This window comes from Papio anubis, chromosome 2, assembly GCF_008728515.1.
Source record: "Papio anubis isolate 15944 chromosome 2, Panubis1.0, whole genome shotgun sequence".
Classification (NCBI taxonomy): domain Eukaryota; kingdom Metazoa; phylum Chordata; class Mammalia; order Primates; family Cercopithecidae; genus Papio; species Papio anubis.
In genome coordinates this window covers 73,855,408-73,882,165 of record NC_044977.1, presented here as the reverse complement: position 1 = coordinate 73,882,165, position 26,758 = coordinate 73,855,408, and the positions used below count along the sequence as shown (strand labels likewise).

At 46.9% G+C, this 26,758-nt stretch overlaps 1 protein-coding gene across 5 annotated transcripts in view; it reads right to left on the bottom strand.

The window, feature by feature from the left end:
• LRIG1 (leucine rich repeats and immunoglobulin like domains 1) overlaps positions 1–26,758 on the bottom strand; it is a 127,484-nt gene that overhangs the window by 44,030 nt on the left and 56,696 nt on the right. The window lies entirely within an intron of this gene.

Genomic DNA, 26,758 nt, shown 5'->3' with positions numbered 1-26,758 from the left:
CACTGTGCCTCCGTTTTCTCATTTGGAAGATGGGGCCACAACCCATCACTTCAGGGATAGGGATGATCCAGCCTAAAACCACATACAGCATGTGGCAAATGTGAAGGTAAATGTTCAGTGGTCACCACCTCCCAAGAGAGGAATGTTCCACCGTAACTTGTGTGTGGTGTTTTCTCTTTTTTGTTTTTGAGACAGAGTCTCACTCTGTCGCCAGGCTGGAGTGCAGTGGCGCCATCTTGGCTCACCGCAATCTCCACCTCCCACGTTCAAGCGATTCTTCTGCCTCAGCCTGCCGGGTAGCTGGGATTACAGGCACGCACCACCACGCCCAGCTAAATTTTTAAATTTTTTTTAGTAGAGATGGGGTTTCACCATGTTGGCCAGGATGGTCTTGATCTCCCGACCTCGTGATGCACCCACCCTGGCCTCCCAAAATGTTGGGATTACAGGCGTGAGCCACCACAGCTGGCCTGTGTGCACTTTTAATCTACTTTCTGTCAAACTCACAATATAAAAAAGCAACAGTTATTAGTCAAGAGAAAGACAAATGCTAGCCAAGGCTAGAGGTAGCTAACTGCCCCGTTGTGGGTTTGGCGCTGCCCGGCAGAGTTAAACCACTGCAGCCCTCACTTCAATATTAGACACTTAGGAATCTGCTGGGTGGTGGCGTTGGGCCTCTAGGTTCCAGGCACTCACACTCGAGCCAGTTCTGAGTAAACAGTGTCAGCATCTCCGGCCAATCAAAGCATTCTTGAACGCAACACAAGTAAGCCAGGCGTCGCTTACCAAGTGGCATCTCCTTTAAACAAACACTTGACCAAATCAGTTCCAACAGGCATAAACAAGGACCTCTTTCCCAGAAGCTCTGGGGCTTCTCATGGACTCCTTTGTTTTTTTTCACGAGTCTCCCAGGCCCTGAACTCAAAAGTCCATTTCCAAGGGTGCAACTCTGCACACAGAACCTCCCCGGCATGACAGTACCCTTCCCTTCCTCTCCCCTCTGGCCCCCAAAGCCACTTCCTTTGAATTCTTTATTAAGTTATTTAATAAAGATAGTCTCTTCAGTTTTCTGATTCCAAAGGAAAAAAGAAAAGAAAACCTTTATTATGTAAAATGCGGGAAGAAAAAGAACAAGAAATAAAGGCGACACAGCTGAATCTTATCCAGGAACTGTGAATACGGTATCAGGGAGCCAGGAAAAGGGTCTGCGCTGGACAGAAGGGCCAGGCGCCACCAGCCCAGAAGGGCACAAAGAGGGGGTGAAGCCTTACATTGCGAAGCCGTGGGACAGCTGCAGGCCCAACATCTCTCCCACGCCAGTTTTGTCCTCTCCCTCACCTCCTCCTCTGTCTCCTCAGTCTTTGTCTGTGGTCTGGTACCTTTTGCTTCTTTCTTGTCAGTCTTTTCATTCACTGAATCAAACACAGTCCGAGCCTCACTCTGCATAAAGGACCCTGTGCAGAAGACAAGTCTCTTTCACCCCCTGGGAAAGTTCCCCACGTGGCAGAAGAGGCAGCCGTGGAGATGGGAGACAAGGGTGTATGGGAGTAAGGGCCGCAGCGACAGGGTCTGTGAGAGGAGCAAGGGAGTGTTCAGCTCTGCCTGGCACAAGGTGCCGGGGCGAGTGTCTGAGGGTAGGAAGCTGAGGCCAGGAGGAGACAGGTTGGGGGAAGCCAGGAGCTTGGATCAGATTGCAGAGCCGGTAGGGTGGGCAGGACCACAACAGCAAATGCCTCGCAGGCCAAGCTAACAAGTTGGGAATGGATGCCAGTGGGCCAGAAGAGAGATGGCGGCAATACAGAGACAGGCACAAGAGACCCTCTGATTAGGTCCTGCCCACCCTACCGGCTCCACCCTCTGATCCAAGCTGCTGACCTCTCCCCACCTGTCTCCTCCCAACCTCAGCATCCTACCTTGAGATACCTGCCCTGGTGGGGGCTGGAGATGACAACTGGGGGCATCAATAATGATTCAAAATGTTCTAGTTCGGAAATGCAAGATAACCATGCTCATGGGCTACTGACTAGACCTTCCATCCTTGCCCACTTACAGTCCATTCCCAACCCAGCAGCCAGAGGGATCTGTTAAAAAAAAGTCACTTCAGGCATCCCATGGAATAGGAGAAAACATGTGCAAATCACATCTCTGATAAGGGGCTAATATCCAGACATAAAGAACCCCTACAACTCAATGACAAAAAACAACCAATCTGATTTTTAAAATGAGCCAAGAATTGAATAGACATTGTTCCAAAGAAAACACACAAATGGCCAACAAGCACATGAGAAGATGATCAACATCACTATTCAGTAGGGAAATACAAATCACAACCACAATGAGAAGTCACGTCACACCCACTAGGATGGCTACTATTAAAACAAACAAACAAAAAAACAAACAGAAAATAACAAGTGTGGGTGACGATGTGGAGAGAGTGAAACCCTGTATGCCAGTGGTAGAAATGTAAAACGGTGATGCACCTGCAGAAGAAGACAGCATGCAGATTCCTCAAAAAATTAAACAGAGGAGCACCATATGATCCCACAATTCCACTTCTGTGTATCAAAAGAACTGAAAGCAGACCTCAAAGAGACATACATATCTTTATGTTAATAGAAGCATTACTCACCACAGCCAAAGGTGGAACAGCCCAAATGTCCATCAATGTTGTATATACATGCAATGAGATATTACTCAGCCTTAAAAAGAAAAGAAATTCTAACACATGCTACTCAATGCATGAGCATTGAGGACATGATACCAAGTGAAAGATGCCTGTCACAAAAAGACAAATGCTGTATGATTCCACTTATGTGAGGTAGCTAGAGTAGTCAGATTCATTGAAACAGAAAGTAGAATGGTGGTTTCCAGGGACTGGGGAGACTGCAGAAGGAAGATCTGTTGTTTAATGGTGTATTAGTCTATTTTCATGCTGCTGATAAAGACACACCTGAGACTGGGCAATTTATGAAAGAAAGAGGTTTAATTGGACTCACAGTTCCACATGGCTGGGGAGGCCTCACAATCATGACAGAAGGCAAAGAGGAGCAAGTATGTCTTACATAGATGGCAGCAGGCAAAAAAAAAAGAGCTTGTGCAAGAAAACTTCTGATTTTAAAACCATCAGATCTTATGAGACTCATTCACTATCATAAGAACAGTGCAGGAAAGACCTGCCCCCATAACTCAATCACCTCCCACTGGGTCCCTCCCATGACACACAGGAATTGTGGGAGTCACAATTCAAAATGAGATTTGGGTGGGAACACAGCCAAACCATATCATTCTGCCCCCGGCCCCTCCCAAATCTCACGTCCTCACATTTCAAAACTGATCATGCCTTCCCAACAGTCCCCCAAAGTCTTGAAACTCATTTCAGAATTAACTCAAAAGTCCACAGTCCAAAGTCTCGTCTGAGACAAGGCAAGTCCCTCTGCCTATGAACCTGTAAAATCAAAAGCAATCTAGTTACTTCATAAATACAATGGGGGTACCAGTAATTGGTAAATATAGCCATTCCAACTGGGAGAAATTGACCAAAACAAAGGGGCTACAGGTCCCATGCAAGTCCAAAAAGCAGGGCAGTCATGTCTCACATCCAGATCACACTGATCCAAGACGTGGGTTCCCATGGTCTTGGGGAAGATCCAGCCCTGTGGCTTTGCAGGGTACAGCCTCCCTCCCAGCTGCTTTCACAGACTGGCATAGAGTGTCTGAGGCTTTTCCAGGCACCCGGTGCAAACTGTCAGTGGATCTACCATTTGGGGGTCTGGAGGACAGTGACCCTCTTCTCACAGCTCCCCCAGGCAGTGCCCCAGTAGGGACTCTGTATGGGGGCTCCCATACTGCCCTAGCAGAGGTTCTTCATGAGGGCCACACCACATTTCCCTTCCACACTGCCCTAGCAGAGGTTCTTCATGAGGGCCCCGCCCCTGCAGCAAACTTCTACCTGGGCATCCAGGCATTCCATACATGCTCTGAAATCTAAGCGGAGGTTACCAAACCTCAATTCTTGACTTCTGCACACCTGCAGGCTCAGCACCATATGGAAGCTGCCAAGGCTTGGGGCTTCCAGCCTCTGAAGCCATGGTCTGTGCTCTATGTTGGCCCCTTTCAGCCATGGCTGGAGCAGCTGGAACACAGAGCACGATGTCCCTAGGCTGCACACAACACAGGGACCCTGGGCCTGCCCCATGAAACTACTTTTTCCTCCTAGGCCTCCGGATCTGTGATGGGAGAGGCTGCTCCGGATCTGTGATGGGAGAGGCTCTCTGACATGCCCTGGAGACATATTCCCCATTGTCTTGGTGATTAACATTCAGCTCCTCATTACTTATGCAAATTTCTGCAGCCAGCTTGAATTTCTCCTCAGAAAATGGAATTTTCTTTTCTATTGCATTGTCAGGCTGCAAATTTTCCAAACTTTTAAGTCCTGTTTCCCTTTTGAAACGAATGCCTTTAACAGCACCCAACTTACATCTTTAATGCTTTACTGCTTAGAAATTATTCCATCAGATACCCTAAATCATCTCTCTCAAGTTCAAAGTTCCACAAATCTCTAGGGCAGGGGCAAAATGCTGCCAATCTCTTTGCTAAAGCATAACAAGAGTCACCTTTGCTCTAGTTCCCAACAATTCCTCATTTCCATCTGAGACCACCTCAGTCTGGACATTATTGTTCATTATCACTATCAGCATTCTTATCAAAGCCATTCAACAAGTCTCTAGGAAGCTCCAAACTTTCCCACATTTTCCTGTCTTCTTCTGAGCCCTTCAAAGTGCTCCAACCTCTGCCTGTTACCCAGTTGCAAAGTCGCTTCCACATTTTCAGGTATGTTTTCGGCAATGCCCCACTCTACCGGTACCAATTTACTGTATTTGTTTGTTTTCATGCTGCTGATAAAGACGCAAAGACTGGGCAATTTACAAAAGAAAGAGATTTAATTGGACTCACAGTTCCACATGGCTAGAAAGGCCTCACAGTCATGGTAGAAAGCGAGGAGGAACAAATCACATCTTACATGGATGGCAGCAGGCAAAAACAGAGTTTGTGTAGGGAAACTCCCGTTTTTAAAACTATCAGATCTCACGAGACTCATTCACTATTATGAGAACAGCACAGGAAGGACCCTCCCTCATAATTCAATCAATTACACTGGCTCCCTCCCATGACACGTGGGAATTGAGCTACAATTCAAGATGAGATCTGGGTAGAGACACAGCCAAACCATACCAAATGGGTATGCGGTTTTAGTTGTGCAAGATGGCAAAAAGTTCTGAAGACTGGTCGCACAACATAAATGCATTTAACACCACTGCACTCTACATTTTAAAAAATACTTCAGATGGTAACTTTTATGTTATGTGTATTTTACCACAATTTACAATTAAAACAAGGCCAGGCACGGTGGCTCACGCCTGTAATCCCAGCACTTTGGGAGGCTGAGGTGGGCGGACCATCTGAGGTTAGGAGTTCGAGACCAACCTGACCAACATGGAGCAACCCTGTCTCTACTAAAAATAAAAAATTGGCCGGGCGTGGTGGTGCATGCCTGTAATCCCAGCTACTCAGGAGGCTGAGGTGGGAGAATTGCTTGAATCTGGGAGGCAGAGGTTGTAGTGAGCCAAGATCATGCCACTGCACTCCAGCCCGGGCAACAAGAGCAAAACTCCATCTCAAAAAAAAAAAAAAATTTTAAAACAAAATGCGAGTCAGTTCACAGCACTCCTCTAATCTCAAATGATGATTCTTGTGTCTCCCAAGTCCTGTTCATGGCCTCCAAGGCACATGTGATCTGCTATACACGCACTTCACCTCCTACTCCTCCACTTTGCATGCTCTGCCCCACAATGGTCTGCAGATGTGTCAGGCCTCACAACCTTCACACCTGCTGTTCCCACGACCTGGAATGCTGTTCCCCAGACACTTGTCTTATGCCCTCGCTTCCTTCTGTCTTCACTGAAATGTCACCTTATCAACAAGGCCTTCCCAGGCCACCTTCTCTAAAACCACAAACCCCTTCACACTCACACACACACACACACACACACACACCCTTTCCACACCCTTGTCTGCTTAATTTTTCTAAATAGCCCTAATTATTTATCATCTAATAGCCTCAGTGTTTGCTTATTTCTAGTTTAACACTTTCTCTTCCACCAAGATGCAGCACCACAATGGGGAAAATGTTTGCTTTGTCCGCTATTATCTTTCCAGCCACTGGAACAATGCAAGGCTCATAGTGGGTACTCAGTACGTATCTGTTGAATGAACCACAAAGAGCACATGTTGAATTCGGAAGGGCTGAGGTTGAACACAGACTTCAGACTCACTGGCATTTAAGCAGAAGCAAACCACGCAAGCAGATGAATTCAATCAGGACTCAGGATTGGGAGGAGAGAAGAGTTCGTCAAGTGCCCTGCAAAAGTACTGAGTCCAGGGCAGTTCCAGAGGCTGAAGAACACACATCACCTTTTCTTTCTTTCTTACTTTACTTTTAGACATGGGGGTCTTCCTTATGCTGCCCAGGCTGGACTTGAACTTCTGGGCTCAAGAGATCCTCATACCTCAACCTCCCAAGTATCTGGGGCTCCGAGTGTGTGCCACCAGTTGCAGCCTTGCCGCCTTTTCCTCTGGGATCTGTCTCTGCTCTAGACCGTAGCCCAGGACCCTGACTATACCCTTCCTGAATGCCTCGTGCTCAAGACAGCTGACTTTGAAGCTCTGCACTCCTGCAGAACTCTGCATCCCCTCCCTGATAGAGCAAGAGCCTCACTGCATTAGATGTGTCTGTGCACTCTGGTAATTCTATTCAAGGCCAACGAGTTCTTCCTGCTCTGGAACATGGCACAGCACTGTGGAACAATATGCTTTGAGTGTCTCCCCACCCAGGTTCAAATCCCAGCTATCCCACTCACAGGTGTGAGCCTCAGAAGAGCCCCCTCTGTAAAGTGGTGTGTGAAGTTCATATACCCTATAGGCTGATATGACCTGACATGTAACAACTGCTCAATAAAATGAGTTCTTGTTTTTAGTAGTCATGTTTGTGTCATCAGAGCCAGGCTAAGGATCTAGTCTGTAGGAGGTGCTCTGGAAAAAAGAATAAATAATATTAATGACTGGTTCTTGTCTACTCTTCTGACATATTTCAATGCAAACAGGCAGCTCTGGCTCCCCTCTCAGGAACCAAGGGCTGACTCAGAGCTCTCACTCTTAACTTCAAGCATAAAAGAAGTCTGCTCCAGCTGGAGAGTGTCAAACCCAGCCACTGGGAAGACCCCATTCTTCAAAGCAAATCCCAGACTGCAACTTCTGCAGGATTCAGGGTGGCTAGAGATCTGATAGATTCCCCAGCATCTGGATGACACCCCCACCCCTACTCCCACAGCAAGTGGAACTGAGGCCACATCCCTGACCCAAGCCCACCAAACCCCACCAAACCCACCACTCCAGACGTAGCCTGCTAGTCTAAGATACCCTCTCTAGGTCTCCCCTCCATGAAGGTTAGAGGAAGCAGCTGGCATTCAAACCCCTGCAGGGAAGCCCTCCCACCTCCTGCCTGATAGTTGGTGCCATGGAAACCTGTCTGCTGCCCTCGCTCAACCAGGCATTCCACCTTCAGGAAACTATCCATGTTTTCAATGCTACATGCAAACCCAAGTGGTCATCATTTTCACTCCTTTAATATAACTAACTACACAGCTCCCAAAAAGATCCACACCTCTATTACCTCTGAACAGCTGACCAATTAATGAACACTTATCATGTATACAGCAGATCCCGGGCAAAGCATCAATGCCATCGTACAGCAATCTAACAAGGTAGGTACTATTATTTCTATAGGCAGTCCCTGACTTACGATGGTTCGGCTTAACAATTTTTTGACTTCACAATGGTGCAAAAGCTATACACATTCAATAGAAATTGTACTTCAAGTACCCATAAAACCATTGTGTTTTCCACTCAGTATTCAATAAATTACATGAGATATTCAACACTTTATCATAAAATGGGCTTTGTGTTAGATGATTCTTCCCAACTGTGGGCTAATATGAGTGTTCTGAGCACATTTAAGGTAGACTACGCTAGGTTGTGGTATTCAGGTTAGGGGTATTCAATGCATTTTTTGCTTAATGATATTTTGAACTTAGGATGGGTTTAACTGGACATAACTCCATTGTCAGTTGAGAAGCAACTATACCTAGGCAATTGAAGAAATTGAGGCTCAGAGGTCTGCTGGAGCTTGTCCAAGTTCACACAGCTGGGAAGCAAGAGGAGCCGGGATGCAAGCCCAGGGAAGCGTGACCCTATCTAGCCCATCCGAGAGGCTCTCCTGGCAGAATTTTAAGGGCACTGGCCCAGATTCCACCCATGAACTTCCAAAGCTTGGCTAAATCTGAACGTTAGCTGGCCATTTCTTGGTCAGCTCAGACTGGTCTACGTAGCTGGCCTCAGCCAGGTGGCCCAGCTCTCACACTAGCTTCCCCTGCGTGAGGAGTCCTGTGTGAGGAGCAAATGTGCACAGGACTTCATGTGACTGAATCTCAGCAAATAAGGCAGATGAAGCTCAAGTTTTTACTTTGGATGTTCTGGATGGAAAGAACAGGGCAGTTTCTTTGAGATCTTGACAGATCTGCCATCAAGGGAGGAACGAGTATCTTTATTGTTAGGGAAGGTAAGCTGCAAAGGGATCCACTTAAGTTTACAGAAAAGGGTGAGGATGGTGCAAGGCAAGAGGACAGTGTTGTGCTAGGAATCGTTCTTACTGGCCTCATCGAAGGAAGAGCACCGCCTTTCTCTGCAACCAGACAAAACCAGTGATTGTGCACTTACAGGGAGCGGGGGAAGTGTGTGGTGGCCAGGTCACGTGGCATTTGCCTCCATCCACAGTGTCAGTTTACCCCTCGGGCTGCCCTCTGGGGTGAGGAGAACTTAATACAGCAGAAGTCTATTAAACCAACACCTGTTAAAGGCTTCAAAAATAAAACCAGTCTTCAAAGGCAGAAAGCAGGCAAGATAAGCTCTCCCCACTTGGCTACATTTTCAGAGCTAATGTTAAATTAGACAGTGAAACAGATGGAAGCATTTGAAACCAACATTTAAAACTTTTTCTCGTAAGTGATTGTTCCACTACAGTTCTGTGAAAGCCTGGTTTACAAGGTATTCCCGCTAGTGATGGAAAAGATCTCATGTCACAGATAACAGCCAGGAAAAAAGGGCACGGAGATCAAAGGCAGTTGAGACAAGGTGGGTCGAGTGGGTAATTTCTGACCCCTGAATTTATGCACCTATTTTCTACACCAGGGGTCAGCAAACTTATTCTACTTTGGGCCAGATGGTAAATTTTTAGGCTTTGTGGGTCATATTGTCTCTGTCATGACCACTCAGCTCTGCTGTTATAATGTAAAAGCAGCCAGACAATATGTAAATGAATGAGTGAGGCTATGTTTCAATAAAACTTTATTTACAAAAACAAGCAGTGGGCCAGGATTGGGACCACTGTCTGTAGTGTGCTGACCCTGTCAACACTATGGCAACCAGTCTGTGTTTCTTGGGGGGCAGAGACCCAGACTCTAATTCTTGCTCTTACGCAATTTGGGAACCATGTATAAATCACTCTTTCTCTATCTCGTTTAACCACCTGCAAATGAGGAAATACCTCTTAACTGCAGAGAGAAAACTTTCCCATTTGTCCCCCCCAGTGCCCATGTCAGACATCCCTAATCACAGTCTTTTCTGCCAGTGTCTTTTCTACCTCTTCAGAAAGTGAAATGGAACATAAGTCTTTATCACTGTTATGTTCCTCAAGAGATCAACCAGGTTCCTTACTGGAGCCAGTGAAGATAGATGGGCAAACAGGGTTACCTTACAGAAGACAGAAATCCACACTGTATATCCTTCCTCATTTTAGTTCTGCCAATTAGTCTGAAACATACTGAAGCTGGCCAACTCCCCATCCCTAAGAAGCTGTGCCCTTCCACTCTTCCAGACAATTACTGTGATTCACGAAGCCCACCGTCAACTACTTGAGTGTGGACTCACCAAAAATGGCAAATCTACCATAATTTTACTTCAAGATCAAACTCAACACGTCTTACTTAATGAATTAGCAAAATCCACATTATAGCTCTTTGCTTCGCCTGAACCTCCAGTTAGAAAGTAAGTTTCACATAATCTAGCCCTGGACCGGGAAAAAAAAAAAAATCTAACACCCCCAGCCCCCATTACCCCAACAAAGTGATCCTGGCAGACAGAATTAATCAGACTCCACACCCTGTAGCATTCTGCCCATCATGGTGCTGCAATGGAATTCTTACCAAGGCTCTGCACCACACACTCAGTGTCACCGTCCACACACAGCAGGCACTCAAAGTAATCAAAATGAATGAAGGCATGCACACATTCACATATGCCTTCTGAGGCTACAATGTAGCTTAACAACATATCACACCTGGAATCCACAAAATGTGAGACTATCTGAGACCCTCATATTATTGACCGAAGATGAAACTTAGTACAGCGCACACCAGCCCTGATACCTACTTAAGGAGGTGTACTTTATGACTACAAATGCCAAAAATCATTAACCATTTCAAAAACACACGTGAAGGTGACGATTTCTCCTTTGTCAGAAGATACAGGCTGGGCACAGTGACTCAGGCCTGTAATCCCAACACTTTGGGAGACAATAGTAGAAGGACTGCTTGTGGCCAGGAGTTTGAGACCAGCCTGGGCAACACAGGGAGACCCTCATCTCTTAAAAAAAAAAAAAAAATGCAGGCTATCAGACAGGCCATATGGCCAAATGCTGGCAGTTGTTTTGTTTGTAAACATTTTTATTGCAATGTAAAGGATTTTTACAAAATGTAGAGAAAAATTTCAGTACCCCAGAAGCCTCCCTCCTCCTGTCTCCTGGTTGTTATTCCTCCCAAAAGAAACCTCTAATTTCTACCACCCCCAATTAATTCTGCCTATTTCTGTGCTGTACAGACACAAAACTGTTCTGTACACACCATTTTTTATCTGGCTTTCACTCAACATTGTTATGAGATCCATGTGGGCTGCTGCATTAGTAGTAGTAAATTCTTTTCTATCACTGTATGATATTTCTATTGATGGAACATATAGCAATTTATTTTTTCTTTCTATTGTTGATGGACATTGAGTTATTTCCAATTCAGGCTATTGCAAAAATCACAGCTATGAACACATACATGTCTTCTGCACATGCTTTCTGGTGCATATCTGCATGCATTTTTGGCAGGCATGCAAGGTCCAGGCATGGAATTGTTACTCAGGTCATTGAGCTTGCATATGTCTGGCCTTAGTAGACACTGGTAGTTTTCTTTTAAACCACGTCCCCCAGGGTTGAAATGAATCTGAAAACCATTAGCTCCAAGTGCTCTGTTTCATGCTGCTTCATTTGAACACATTCTCAGATGCCACTGCCCTCATGTGTGCCCTTTCTGATCCCTCCCCAAAAAACACATTAGGAATACAGCCTGGGGCCACCGAACATGGCCAAGCTCAATCTAATCTTGTTCAGGTGTCCAAGAGAATTTTTTCAAATAAGCGAGGGCCTAATGATCACCGGAAAAAAAAAAGAATAATTCTAAGTCTCAAATTGGCAAGAAACAATGTTGATGCTAAAGTCCACAGCTTACGATAATGCACTTGTGCCACAACCAATGCCCATATACAACTTGAAAATTAAGATGAGATATTTTTCAAGAACAAGTGAGTGCGGAAGAGTTTTCCTAAGCCAACTTGAATAAAAGTCTCTTTTCTCAGAATGACAGTTGAAACCATTTCCCTCTAGCCTGCTTTACATCCATCTTCTTAAAAATTAAAACCAAAATCATTTGTTCTATTGCAGAAATTGATCATTTACTCAAAGAACTGCTGTCTCGTAAGAAACAGCCCAGCCTGGGTTATTTGCTGGACAGGAAATGAGAATCAGAATAAGCAGGTCTCTCTCTCTCTCTCTTGCTTGCTCCCTCTCTCTTCCCCTGCTGCTGGTGAATCACTAGTTCCCTGGGGAATTTTGGCAGATTCTCAGCCTGGCTGCAGATGACGTTCCGGATCTGTTTATTCAGGTGGAGATTGGATAAAAAACAAGAGCAGCCCAGTGGCAGGATAAACAGCCTCCGCCAGGCAGGGTCAACCTCTCCAAAGGCAGGACTGGGCTGTGTCAACCAACCTCCCAACCCGTTCACTTCCTTTAGGGTCACCCTCCCCTTTGGGTCTTCAACAAACAGTTTCCATTAACTCCTTGCAAAGACGACCCAAAGTCCCATCCCCATGAGACTACATAACCCCAGGGACCTTGCTACAGCAGATCCCATTTGGTTCTCCCACCCATCAGCTTACACCCATCAAACTGAAAGCCCCAGATCCCTGAAATGAAGAAATCTAGGTATGATCAAGAGCCAGCCACCACTGTTCTGTGAAGTCTAGAGTGACCCAACTCATGAACGACTGACTGCAGGTCACCAGGACCCAACCCAAACTATCAGAATGTTCTGCATGTAAGATGTACAAATAAACAACAACAGCAGCAAAACTCCTAAGGAAATATTGTTGAGTAAAAGATGCATATCTGAAAAAGACTACCAATTGTATGATTCCAAATATATGACATTCTGAGAAAGGCAAAACTATGGAGACAGTAAAAATATTTAACTGCCAGAGGCTGGGGAGAGAGAGATAAGCAGGTTCAGCACAGGGGATTTTTAGGTCAGTGAAGCTATTCTGTATGACGCTATAATGGTGGGCACATGTGATTATACATTTATTAGAACCAAGACTGAACTCTAATGTCAACTATAAACTTTAGTTAGTAATAATGGATTGATATTGACTCCTCAGTTGTAACAAATGTACCACACTAATGCAAGACGTTAATAATAGGGGAAACAGGGTGGGTGTGTGAGGGGGAGAGAGAAGACATTGGAGGGGGCGTATGCGAACTCTCTGTACTTTCCACTTGATTTTTCTGTAAACTTACAACTGTTATAAAAGTCCATTAATTAAAAACAAAACAAAACAAAACAAAACCTCCTAAAGTATTAAATAGTCCTGCAGTCTTGACCGGGTAGAATGTAAACTGCACACCAGCTAGGGTTTTATCAGTCTATTGTATTGACTGCTATAGCCTTAGCCCCCAGAATAACGCTTAGAACTTAAAAGTTACTCAATCAATATTTGTTGAGTAAACAAATTACAACTTTAGTTCAATGCCTTACATTCACCACAACAAACCTGAACCAAGGAACATTATTCAGGAAACAAAACAAAACAAAACAAAACAAAACCCTCTGAAGCAGGACCAACCATCCAATTAAAAACTTTTAAAAAGAAAAAAAATTAAGATACAACATGGAGTTAACCTTTTTGAAAAAGGTAGGGAAGCTGACAGACCTATTTAAAAGCAAATGTCGAATAGGATGGATTTTCAAATAGCACGGGATGGGGGTTACTTACGCATTTCCCACATTCAACTGAACCCCAAACACTGGCCCTCACCAACTTACCAGGCTTGCAATGTTGAGACAATTATGCTTGTCCAAGGCTGACCAACCACCTCTCCCTCACCCACTTCTACACCACAGTTCAGCCCTGCCTAAGGTCCCTATCTGCATGCCTGCCTTGGCAGTTCCCCATGGACACTACTGACCCATGGAAGCTACACAAGCCACATATGGATCACATTCCCCAGGGAGAAAGGCTATGCCATCCTAACACAGGCAGGGGCTTCTAGGGGGCTTGAGAAGTTAGTTCCATGTCCACAAGGAGGTCAGCTGTCTTGGCATTTGGGCATGGCAAAGCAGTACCAGGTTGGGCCAAGAGATGAAAAACCAGGCCCAAGTAGGGCCAGAGATGAACAGCGAGCCACTTCCACCAGAATTCCCAACCATATATGGGCACCTCTGGGTCAGAAGAGCCAAACATGTTTATCGCTTTTGCCCAGGGCCAACAGAGCCACTTGATTATCTCTCGGGTCTTTGTTTTCCCCTGAATGTGTCAATACATCCCTATTTCCTTCCCCCTTTGTTTTCCTTTTCCTAGTGACCTGCTACCCTACACCCCAGCACACTGATGGTGTTTCCTCCATCACACCGAAACCCCGCCACAAGATCTCAGCCCTCAGGGAGCACAGGCCCCAGCCTGAAAGTTGGCAGAGCACAGGGCTATCAAGCTGTCTCCTGTGGAGCCACCAACGCCAGCACAATCGTGGAGCCCGGGTACGGCACAGCTGAACTGGACCCCTCTGATTTCCCTTTGAGAACAAGGCTAAATGCACTTCATTACAATTGTCAAGGTACACGTGTCCCTGCTTGTTCAGCTCTGCCCCTCGAGGAAAGGAGGAAAGAAAACCAGGACACGGAACAAGAGACGTGGATTCACCCAGACTACAGGGGCTGAGTAACTGTTTCTGGCCAAGAAAAGAGGAAAAGGTGAGACGGCAACGATCAAGAATGAGGTGATGAGTGTCCCTTAAGGCCAGGGATTAACCCCAGAAATTTTAACCAAGGAGTGTCCGCACCACCCACGTAGGAGGGTGTCAAGAGGCTGCCATGCATGGTTTTCCTCCAAAAAGGCTCCACCAACTAGGATGAGGTGGGAAGTCCCGAACCCAGGGGCGTGAAATGATAGAGATACTGTACTTCACAGAGCAAGGACCTCCTCTGCCCAAGTTCCATAGGGACTGGTCAGCAACTGCAGGAGGGAGTCACCCAGGAGTCCAAGACCAATGAGCTCTGACGAGCTATCGTGGTCTCTGTTCCTCCGACCTCACCAACTAGGACCTGAAAAAATGGAACCACCGATGAGAAACATGCTGACCTCACGCCAAATTCCCAAAGGGAGCAGAATGAACCTCCTACTCACAGTCACCCTTCCATCTTAGCCTTGGGCAAAGCGGTCTACAGCACTCACGCACCTGGAGACTGTCCATGCCACCACGCTAAACCAAAAGCAGGGCACAGAGACCACCAATTCGCATCACTGTCCCTCTCTAGAAGATACAGGCAGAAAAAAGGTAGAGAATACAGTGTTGTTCTCACAGTAAGATGATAACGGCATCTCCACACCATTTTGCACACTGCCTGTCAATTATGTGACATTAAATTTATATTTACAAAGCAGTTAATGAGCATATGGACACTGAACTTTGGGACCTAAACCTTAAGTGCAGAGCAGACTAAGAAATGTGGTGGAGAGCTGTGTAGGGCTGGTACAGCCCAGGGTGGCCTGAGCAGTTCCACCACTGGTCCACCAGGCACAAAGGAGGGTTTTCCACACAGAACCTCCTCCTGAGCCCCTGGTCCCCGACACTCTCATGGCACCCAAGCCTGCTCCAGGTGGTGCAAACATCAAAGGGCCTTTGTAGCTGGAGTCTGGTGCTTCTGCGGCCTTCAGGAAGTGGTTCCAATGCTGCACAGGGCCATGGATGTCCAGGGAGCTTGCCCTTGACGCTTAGCTATGGAGGAGGCACACTGCATCTTCTTTCTCAGTAGAAGGGGTAGCAGGAGTAGCTATAAAGGCAGGAACAGCGGGAACAAATCTAACATTTGGTCAGTGCTTACCAGTAGCTAGGCGCTGGCTTCAGTCTTAACATCATCCCTCATTTAACCTTCATGACAACCCCAGAGGTGGCCACTATTACTGTCCCCATTTTACAGATGGGGATGCTGAGGCACGGAAAGGTCAACTCACTTGCTGAAGGTTACACGGCAGGAAGCAGTACAGCTGGGACTGGAGCCCAGAACAGGAATCCATATCCCACACTCCTATTCAGGATGTGGAACTGCCTCATAAGGGAAGTGGGCAGAAGAAATCCTGAGGAAGACAGCTTCTCTGGATAGCAACCCATACCTCCCACCCCTTCTCGGCATCCACCAGGTAGGGGGGTACCCTGCGCTGGGGCCACATCATGTGACTGGAGCAGAGGCAGGACCTGACTCTGCAGATACAGAGGGAACAAGAAGGGGAATGTCCTGTCACAAGCCACTGTTCATCCCCAGTCCTGCCAGGGGCCCACACACCTCCACACCCACACGTGGGCTTCCAGGCCCTCAGCCCACAGCATGTCAACACACCATTGCCAGAGGGCCCAGCCAGACCGCCTCTATTTATATTTAGGATGACTGGAGTGGTCAGTGGTCGTGTCCCCATCCTAAACAGGTGGGTGAGGGTGGCTCTTATTTCCTCAGGCAGTAAGTATAACGGCACAGAACTGAGCACTCTCCAGGGAACAGAAGAAACTTGTTCACTCATTGCTTACCACCATGCCAGAGAAGGCACCACCTACTCCAGAATCAGAGAGGCTAAGACCCTGGTCTGAAGTCACCCAGCTAACCAGGACGCAAACATAGGTATCCTCTGACTCCAGGCTATGCCGCTCTCTGGAGTGACAGTGGTACAATAAGCCAGATCAGACAGCCTGTGGCTATGAGGACAGAGACGAACTGTGGGCGCCGCAGCGCTAAAGCTCCCTCTGAGGTCACACACGGGCCCGTCACCTCTAGTGGCCACTGGCACATTCCCTGAGATTCACATGCCAGCTTCCTGACAGCTCTGCAGTTCCAGGCAAAGGAGGAAGCTGTTTCAGCACTTGGCTGCAGCCTCTAAGACAAGATCCTCTCCTCCTCCTGGGAGAGATACCACTGATGTGCCTTTAAAAATAAAACCAGGCCTACTTCCTGCCCCATCTGAAAGACTTTGATCTCCCGATCATACGATTTAGAGTATCTCTTACCACGCAATTTCTCAAGCCTTCAGCATGTGACCTGACGGTACTTCGGGAGGGTTAAGGATGGGTACTGGGTGGGATTAAGGAGTTGGCCCGTTAACGCAGCCCTTCTTCACCCACCCCCAAAAATGATTTGTTACAACACCAAAATGGCACTGTCTGCTGCACCCCTTCTCGGTACCCCAGAACCATCTCACCCCTTGCCTCGTCCATTCTGGGGTCCTATGAGAAGCAATTCTCCTTCTCTTTCTTTCGTGGAACCACAAGCTTCAAGTTTCTTCCTGATTTCAGGCTTTTTAAAACATGTCACCGTGAACTTACATGCAAAACATAAAATTACAGATCTTCTAAGAGAAAACACAGGAGAAAACTTTTGGGAATTAGAGTTAGGTAAAATTCTTAGACCTGATGCCAAAAGTACAATCCATAAAAGGAAAATTTAACACATATTAGGCTTTATCAAAATTTAAAATGTTTGTTCTGTGAAAGGCTCTGCTAAAACGAAAAGACAAGCTACAGATTGAGAGAAAGTATTTACAAATCACATATCTAACAAAGAACTAGTATCCAGAATACATATCCAGACTACATAAACATCTCACAAAACTTGAGAGCAAAACAACAACAACAAACAACCAAAAAATCCAATTAGAAAATGGGCAAAAGGCATGAATGGACATTTTACCAAAAAGAATCTACAGGTGGCAAACAAGCAAAAGAAAAGATGCTTAACATCATTGGTCACCATGGAAATACACATGAAAACCATAATGAGATATTGCTACACATCTATCAGAATGGCTGAAAAAAAACACCACCACCACAACGGCCAGGTGTGGCGGCTCACACCTGTAATCACAGTACTTTGGGAGGCCGAGGCTGGTGCATCACTTGAGGTCAGGAGTTCAAGACCAGCCTGGCCAACACGGCGAAACCCCGTCTCTACTGAAAGTACAAAAATTAGCTGGGCGTGGTGGCGCAAGCCTGTAATCCCAGCTAGTCGGGAGGCTGAGGCATGAGAATCACTTGAACCCAGGAGGCAGAGGTTGCAGTGAGCAGAGATTGTGCCACTGCACTCCAGCCTGAGCAACAGAGCAAGACTCTGTCTCAAAAAAAAAAAAAAAACAAACAAAAACACACCACCAAATGCTGGCCATAATGGTGCAGAAACTGAATTGCTTACACATTGCTGGTAAGAATGTCAAATGGTATGGCCATTCTGGAAGAATCTGACAGTTTCTTAAAAAAACTAAAAACGCAACTCCCATATGATCTTGTCAATTGCACTCCTGGGTATTTATCCCAGAGAAGTGAAAATTTATGTTCACACACACACAAAAACCCAAACACAAACGTTCATAGCAAAATTTTTTAGTAACAGTCCCAAACGGGAAACATTCTAGATGTCCTTCATCGCGTAAATGGTTAAAGTATGGCATATCCATATTATGGAATACAACTCTGTGATTAAAAAGGAATGAAATGACACACACAATAACCTAGATGAACCTTCAGGGAACTATGCCAAGTGAAAAAAGCCAATCCCAAACGGTTATCCATACTTTTATTCCATTATATAAAACTCTAAATGAAAAAACTACAAATTTGGAGAACACATTAGAAGTCAACCAAGGGGGCTGGGCATGGTGGTTCAAGCCTGTAATCTCAGCACTTTGGGAGGCCGGACAGGCAGATCACTTGAGGTCAGGAGTTCAAGACCAGCCTGGCCAACACAGTGAAACCCCACCTCTACTGAAAAATAAAAATAAAAAAATGAAAAAAAAATAGCCAGGTGTGGTGGTGCATACCTGTAATCCCAGGTATTTGGGAGGCTGAGGCAGGAGAATCGTGTAAACTTGGAAGACTGAGGTTGCAGTGAGTCAAGATCGCACCACTACGCTCTAGCCTGGACGACAGAGCAAGACTGTCTTATCAAAAAGAAAAAAAAAGACAACCAAGGGTGTGAGGGCAAGAAGTAAATGACTGTGGCCATAAAGGGGAGAGATCCTTATGATGATACAAATATTCTGTATCCTGACTGCATCGATGTCAATATCCTGGTTATGAAAAGTTGTACAAGATGTCACCATTGGGAGAAACTGGGTTTAAGGGTATATGAGGATCTCTCCATATTATTTCTTTTTACAACTGCATGTGAATCAACAATTATTCCAAAGTATAATTAAAACAACAATACAAAAGTGTCATGGCATTCACGGTGGAGTCACAGGGAAGGTCTGGGTGAGTTTCCACTAGAATCAGCCTTCCTGCTACTTTACTCAGTCTCCAGCCATCCTTCAAACCAGCAGAAACTTACATAGTATGACTCAAGTCTCAGAGCCAAGCACCAATTACCACTGGGCTCTGTGTGATTTCTGAAATCTGGGGATATGCATGAACTGTTTAATTACTTCCCATCATTTAGGAAAGGGCTGAGGGCTGGGACTCCTAGAGACAAGGGTGTTGCTGAGGACAGCTACAGTGGCCCTTGCCTGGCATCAGGGGTTGTCATCTACCCGTGTCTTCTCCCAGTACTACCTGGCCAAGGAAGATGTGCCAGACGTGCATACCCAGAAAGTGGCAGATGCAGGCTGCCAGACGCCAGACTCCCAAAGCATTATCCCTCGAATACTGGCCTTGGGAGGTGTTCCATGGAAAGGGTTCCGGGTACAGGCAAGTTCAGGAAGGGGCCTCTCCTCCACCACCTCTTGCAGACCCCCTCAGCAGGTCAGCAAAGGGAAGCAGCTTAGAAGCGACGATAAGGACACCTTTCACTCGGCTTGCTTTGGCATTTGCTAAACTTACATGACCACAAAATTCTTTTGTTCATGAAATGACCATTAACATCCCACAGAACAAGTATTCCAGGGGGCTCACTACTCACTGTCTGTGGGAACCAAGTCTCTCCCCCTCATTAGAGGTCAAAAGACATACAACACAGAGCCCAGGGGGTCTGGTGCCAGCCTCCAAATGAAGCCAAACTGTAACAAGCCTGCACAGGAAGAACTGAAGAGGAGGGGGAAATGTATGCCCATGGTAGCAAAGTCTAAACTTCACATGGATGTGCATTTAGAGACAGGGAAGCAGTACTCTCCCCTGCCAGGGGGATGTGAGGAGTGCAGTTTATCATTCTCTAGGTGAGCACCTCTCATGCTCCTGAAATCTCCCTTCCTACCTCTGAAAGAAAACGAAAACATAATACAGCTATGATGAAATGATCTTAGGAAGACCTCCTCTGCTTGTCCTTGGAAACTCAAAAGGGAACATCAAGCACTAAAGGCTCTGAAATATCCTGCAGGAAAGAAAGGTGCTCACCTTCAACTCTGGGTTTTCTGAACTTTCTGACTACAGAGCACTCTTTATTCCCTCAATGCATCTACTGGCACCTCTAGAATCCAGGCACTCCTTACTGTAATCTTTTACGCAGCCTGCTGCACCTCCCTCATTTTCCCTCCGTCTCTGCGGTGGGGAATAGGTGGCGTCTCCCAGCATGGGCTGGACGCCTGCAGGGATCTGCAGTGACTCTCCATCTTCACTTCAGAGAAAGCCTTTCCCATACCACCTGCTGACCCCTCAAACAAGCAAGCAGAGACTGTGAGAGCCCTTCTCTGACACATCTGTGGCGGGGTAAGAGCAATCTCTCATCTAAGCAAACTGAGTCTTGGAAAGCTGCTGCTAGAACGTGGCAGAACCAGGACTCAAACCCCGATAATGAACCCTGGGGGCAAGCTCTGTCCACCTCTGGGCCAGGCGGCCTCTCACATGGCAGTTTCCACTAATACCTTTTCTCCCATGACACCCTGCCTCTGCCTCTGCCTCTTCAGTAAATCCAGGAAAGCAAGTCTTATCCCCTGGCTGGAGAGCCATGTCCTCTGGGACCCCCAGCATGCCACTTCTATTATTACGTGCCCAAACCTGCCTCTCCACCTTGAATAAATATCTAAAACAACCTAGTATCTGCCCCATATCCCACAATCACTTATCCTTGAGATGACCCTTCCACTTGGTCCCTCAGAGTCATTCATCCACACACAGATGGGATGCCTGCTACAAGCAGTTGCTGGAAGGAAAAATGGATGCGGCTACTGTGCCACTGGCCCCTCACCCCAGCCCCCGAGGAGACAGAGAGATGTGATGGGTGCAGTGGCAGAGGGCAACGCAACGTCTTCAGGGGAGGTCGTCAGGAGGGGGTGGCCATTCCAGATCAAGGCGGCAAAATGAACCAGGCACAGGATCCAGAGACACACCCAGTATGGGCTTTCGTTACGCACAATTTAGAGGTGGGAGAACAGGAAGAAATGGAGCCAGGGCCAACTCTGAAAGAGCTGGGACTTTGTCCCATAGAGGATGGCACGCCACGAAGGGGCCCTTCATTCATGTCTTCGCCAAGAACCGATGACGGTACTTCACTGGGTGGTTGGCGTGGAGTAGGGAGGAATGAGGGCTGCCTGAGAGTCACATCTGGATGCTTGGGAGCCGAGGCCTTGAGGACCCCCTGTAGAGATGAGTTGCATGGCCCAGATTTGGCTCTGGACCCAAAGGGCCTGCTAGGGTGCTACCACCTGTCCCACTCCAAGCAGACTTCTCAGCATAGAGCACAGCCGGCTCAGGTGGCCCTCTCCACAGAATTCACAAACATGTGAGCCTGCCAGGAACCTGGGGCCCCATAACTAGGGGGTCACCCACAATAGCAGTTCTCAACTAGAGATGTGAGTCTGTTCCAAAGAACATACAGCCCAGGCCTCCAGTAGGGAAGCAGCCATGTGCGTTTTTAACCCTGGTTGAATATGGCTGATACTGAACCAGCCCCTTTCCTTACAGATGAGGGAACAGAAGCCACAAAGAGGTGTATTTTGTGGAAGATCCTATAATGGATCCATAATGTCAGAGTAGGGACCACACGCGAAGTGTCCCGACACTCGTTTCTCTGAACACTACTGGTGCTAACAAGGGGGAAAAGGCCCTGTGCACTCCAGGAAGGGATGTCTCCTCCTAGTTCCCAAGAGGCAGAACGAGCCTTAGGTTATGTTCCCACAAGAGGACGGTGAGAGGGCTACCCCTGCGGCAGAGATACTACTGCAGACATTCTGGCACCCAGTTGGAGGTGAGCAAAAATGGGCCAATGCTCTCTATTGAAATGCCCACAAAGGGATGGCCCTGTGAAAGTCCACCTGGTCCTCACCATTGTGCCAACAACTCACACCTTTTGGCTTTCTCTTCCTAGAGGTGACTCATGAGGCCACCAAGGCAGGAGATGCACATCTCTGCCACACCACCATTTCCTTTGATGACGACATATTGAATCTTTCAGGGGCTACAGCTCTTTTCCAGGGAATGGGGGAAAGTGAAGACAGGCACTGGGCTCTTACTTGGAACCACATAATTGCTATAGCATCACCAAATCAGGGTTCTCACACTATCCTCTAGTGTTAACACACACTAGAGGATAGGAAGACGGGGTAGGGGCCAGCCTAGTCCGTGAGGAAAAGGCAGGTGATGAAAGGGTTTATCACGGCTGTCGGCAAGGCCATGGGAAAGGGGAGTCCCTGGAAGGGCTGTACTGAGGTCTCCCCGGGCCCAGCCCACAAAGCCCATGCTGGCTTTCTCAACACGCTAGCTCTCATTCCGATTGAGAAGAACCAAACCATTACGAGGCAGAAAAACTTCACTATGCGTGTTGATAACCACTGTTTTTCCCCTTATAAAAAGTACATTTGATTTGGAGAAATAAGTCGCATTCTAAAAAGTCCAAGGGGAATTTTTTTTTCTCATTTCCAAAGTTCTACTCTTTGCAACTTATCCAAGCATCCAATTCCAAACACAACCTTCACAAAATCCCATTATACAATTCTCCAACTCAATTTTAGCACCAGAACTTTGCTATATTACAATAAAGCTTTTGGGTGAGGTCCTTCAGTTTCTATATCATCTATTTACATTTTTTTTTTTTAAGAGCCAAGTCTTACTTTTGAACTTATTTAAAAAAAAAAGGCGTTTAAGGAGCTTAGAGTAAGTCAGTTTTGCCTCTTGTTTTACTATAATGGGAGTTTTTTCCACCATCATAATGGGACATTTCTGACAGATAGGCAGAATGCAAATGACAGATGGGTGGGCTGGCTATCAGCAGAAAGAATGACCCAGATAAGGGGCAAATCCACAGTTGAATTCTGTGATCTCCAAATAAAGTGGGCAGGTCTAATCAGACCAAACACCCTCACTCGTGCACCACCAAAGCAACTTCCTAATCACGCTGTGGCTAACTGCACAGTATCTTCAACTTAAATCAATGGTGAAAGAGGTAACTAAAACCTCTACTAGGGATCCCCAGAGTCATAAGTACTAAAATGAAGGCCAGCCTCAATATTTATTTCCCCTCCACCTGGTGAGAAAGAAAGAGAAAAAAAGGAGTAGAGGGCAAGGAGGTGGGGGAGCCTGGGTATTTTAAAAGATAGTTATGAGAGGGGAGGAGAGAAGAGGCGGAACAATGCCTTTCACTTGCAATTACCCAGCTGTGGCTTATTAAAGCTTTTGGCTGCACACTGAAATGACCTGGAGCACTTTTTAAAAAACCACCACACCGCCTGGGCCCAACACTCACCCCTACTCTGCTCCCCAGCCCGCTAACTCTGAGGTTTTGATTTAACCGCCCTGAGACGCAGACACGTAGTTTTTTTTAAGCTCCCCAGGTCATTCTACTATGTGAGCCACTGCTTAAACATTTGCCTAGCACTTTGCTGCACCTACCCTAGGCAGAGAAACAGAAGATGAGAAGAGAGGAGAGAAAATAAACTCTGCTGCTGTCCTCAACAGCTCCCGTAAGAGGAATGAACAGATACACATACAGGGGTTTTCTGTAAGCTTCAACTGGTTTATAGGAGGGTGAGCCATGATGGATATCTGCAAGTAAGATCCATTTTTATGGGATGTACAGACTGCTCTCCAATCTCCAACACCAGGTGGCCTCCAGGGTTCAGTGTAGAAAGCAGCAATGCCCCCTCAGAGCACAGCAGCAATGCCCCTCAGAACACAGCAGCAAAAGCAGGCTTGCTTTACCCACAGCCCCAAAGGTGCTCAGTACAAAGCTGTCCGAGATAGCAAGAGTGTCTAACACTCCATGCACATTCAGTATATACCAGACACTATACTGAGGACACATACTGTTTAGTTCATCCTAACTACCACCTTATCAGCAAGTATCATTTTATGAGTGAGAAAACTGAGGCCTGAGAGAACCTGCCCAGGTGACATAGCAAAGGTGATGCAGGCAGGACTCAAACCCAGATCTGATGGATATAGAGCCTTCTCTTCAGCAGTGTGCAAAACTGCCCCCTCTCTATAAAGCCCACATGATGACTGAATCACGGTAACGTGAAGAGATCCATTTGTACCTACCTTTATCCTACCACTATGTGGAGAAGGAGCCCAGCTATTTACAAACCAGTTTCACAGCAGCCGTCCCTGAGGAAAAAATGTATCAGAGCCCCCAAAGAGACTCTACAATAGGACAGCTAGTTGAACAGAAGCCAGTGGCCCCTGAGAGGACAGCCCATGAGTACCTCGGGGGCTGCACACTTCACAGCACACATTTCATCTCCTGGTTGATGAAGCTGGGAAGAAAAAAAAACCACAAACTGGCACCTTTATTTCAGCTGTTTGGGTTTGAAAGGCATCCAGGAAGTGAGGAAACTGCAGAGGAATTCGCCTTGAAGTGATGTCTTCGGGGGCAGATAGCCACTATCTGAGAATCTACTGGCACAATCAAACAAGTCTGGGCTCTGCCGAGACCTGATGACAAGAGTGTTTTTCCTCACTGTACCTTCCACAGATGGCCGGCATAATCAGCTTCGAACTGACATGAGAGAGAGACAGGCAGAGACAGTGCGGGGAAGGACCTCCTGTTACTTCGCATCAATGAAAGAAAATCATACCAAGAGCTCCCCAAAGCAAGTTCACCTCGGGCTAGAAACAGGCTTTTAAAGCAAGGGCATTACAGAGGCACGCGGCACCACTTTGGGAGATGCGTGCTGCATTTGCAGGGTAGCAGCATCTCACTCCACACTCCAGAGCAACATCCGAGCCTTTGGGCCACCATACCAAGGCTTCCCACACCTAGTACAGTTTGAAATGTTAGCACTTAAAATGACAAGACCCTTCTAAGCTCCCAGACCACATACTTCCAAGGGTACAGTGAGCATAAGCCCCAGAGATGGAGAGAAATAACAGGATCCAACTTTGATGCCTCCTAGCTCTGTGACCTCGAGCAAGTTCCTTGCCCTCTCTGTGCCTTAGGTGCCTCACCTGTAAATTGTGCTTAACAGATCCTGTGTCTCATAGGACTGCAGAGTTGACACAGTAAGACAGGTCCTGGGAGGTCCCACAGAGCAATGCCTGCCAGTATCAGTTTACCATATATGCTGACTGTCACTATTTTTTCTTCTCAAAAGGCTGAATACAAGACTGCTGATGTTTGACCATTACTGAACAAAACACAAACAGCAATTTCATAGGACTCAATATACTGAGTAACCTATTCTATATTTAAAAACTCTTGCCTTTAAACAAGCAGGGGGAATCCAATATTCCCTATGTATGGCCCAACAATGACAGGCCTTATGAAGGAAAGGCCCTGCATAAACACAAACATATTTCTGCCACTTGGGCTACAAAAGCTGAAAATGGCTCCCAGGTGTGAGCAGACACAATAGGCCCTGCCTTCCCTGCAAGGTCAGCACACAGGTCAAAGTCAAGCCAGCCATTTTCGGATTAGGTGCATATGCACATGAGGCTTCCCAGCGGTAACTGGATTACAGAAGCCACCTGCAGGAAGTGAGGAGGGGGAGGAGAAGGAGGAGGAGGAGGAGGAAATGGTCCCAGTTGGAATGAGACTGTTGATATGGGCTGGAGCCAACCCCTTTCACACGGGAGATTGTGCAATGACAGAGCAGCTCTGCTTCCCGGCTCCATTTCAAGCAGCCCTGGAGGGTTTTCAGCACTCACTGCTGGAAGGAGTGGCACTTCCCCTCCACTGCCTCTCCAACATCGGGGAACAACCCGGGTCCCCACTGGATCTTGGGCTATATTTAAAGCTTACATGGTCATCAGGAAAAAGGAAAGAAAGAGAGAAAGAGGTGGGCGGGGTGGCGGAAAGGAAAAAAGCCCTACACTCGACAAAAGCTACCGAGTTTCCAAAAGAGGCAGTGATCTCTACAACCAAGCTCCTATTCCACGGGCTCTCCCCTTCCTCTCCCCTTCCTCGGCTCCCCCAACCCCACAGCTGGTGTTCCCTTCACTTTCTCAGCAAATGACTTGCAGATGTACCTCTCATCTGGCTGGCTCACCACCCCCACTCTCAAAGAAAGGAGAAAAAAGGAAAGAAAAGGAAGGAAAATGACAAGTCATGACTGTGTAATTTGGCAGGCTGGCTGCGGAGGCCACAGCGGCTCTTTTCCCAGCGAAAGGCTCGCTTAGACTGGGGGCAAGTGGCAGTCTGCACTAAGGAATCCCTGGCAAGTTTCCGGGACAGAGAGCTGCTTTCTTTGTAAATTGGGTGTTTAATTTTCTATTTTGAGGCTCCTTGGTGGTATCTAGCATCTGATGAGGCTGCAGTTCTAAGAACCACGGGCCCTGCTCTTCCTTCCAACAGCGGCCTGCTGGCTCTTCATAAAAGCCTGCCTGTTGAAAAAGAAAAAAGGCAGGGAAGGGAGGGTGTGTGTTGGGGGTGGGGAGTGAGTGAGGGGGTGTATGTGTACACATATTGGCCTAAAAATGGAATTAGCCATGTCCTTTTCGTATTCCTCTGAATGCTCCTCCAAGTACCCAAAGTGTTGGCTGAACATTTAGGGTGTTCCATTTAATGCCTGTAACTTACACCTCCATGTAGGGGAAGAGAAAGGGGTTTGCAGAACAGGGAGCCTCAGCTAAAATGTCGCTTCATCTGGGAACCTTCTTTGTCATATGCCCCATCAGTGATGGGCAGTGAGATGCCCCTTAGACATTCCCCAGCCC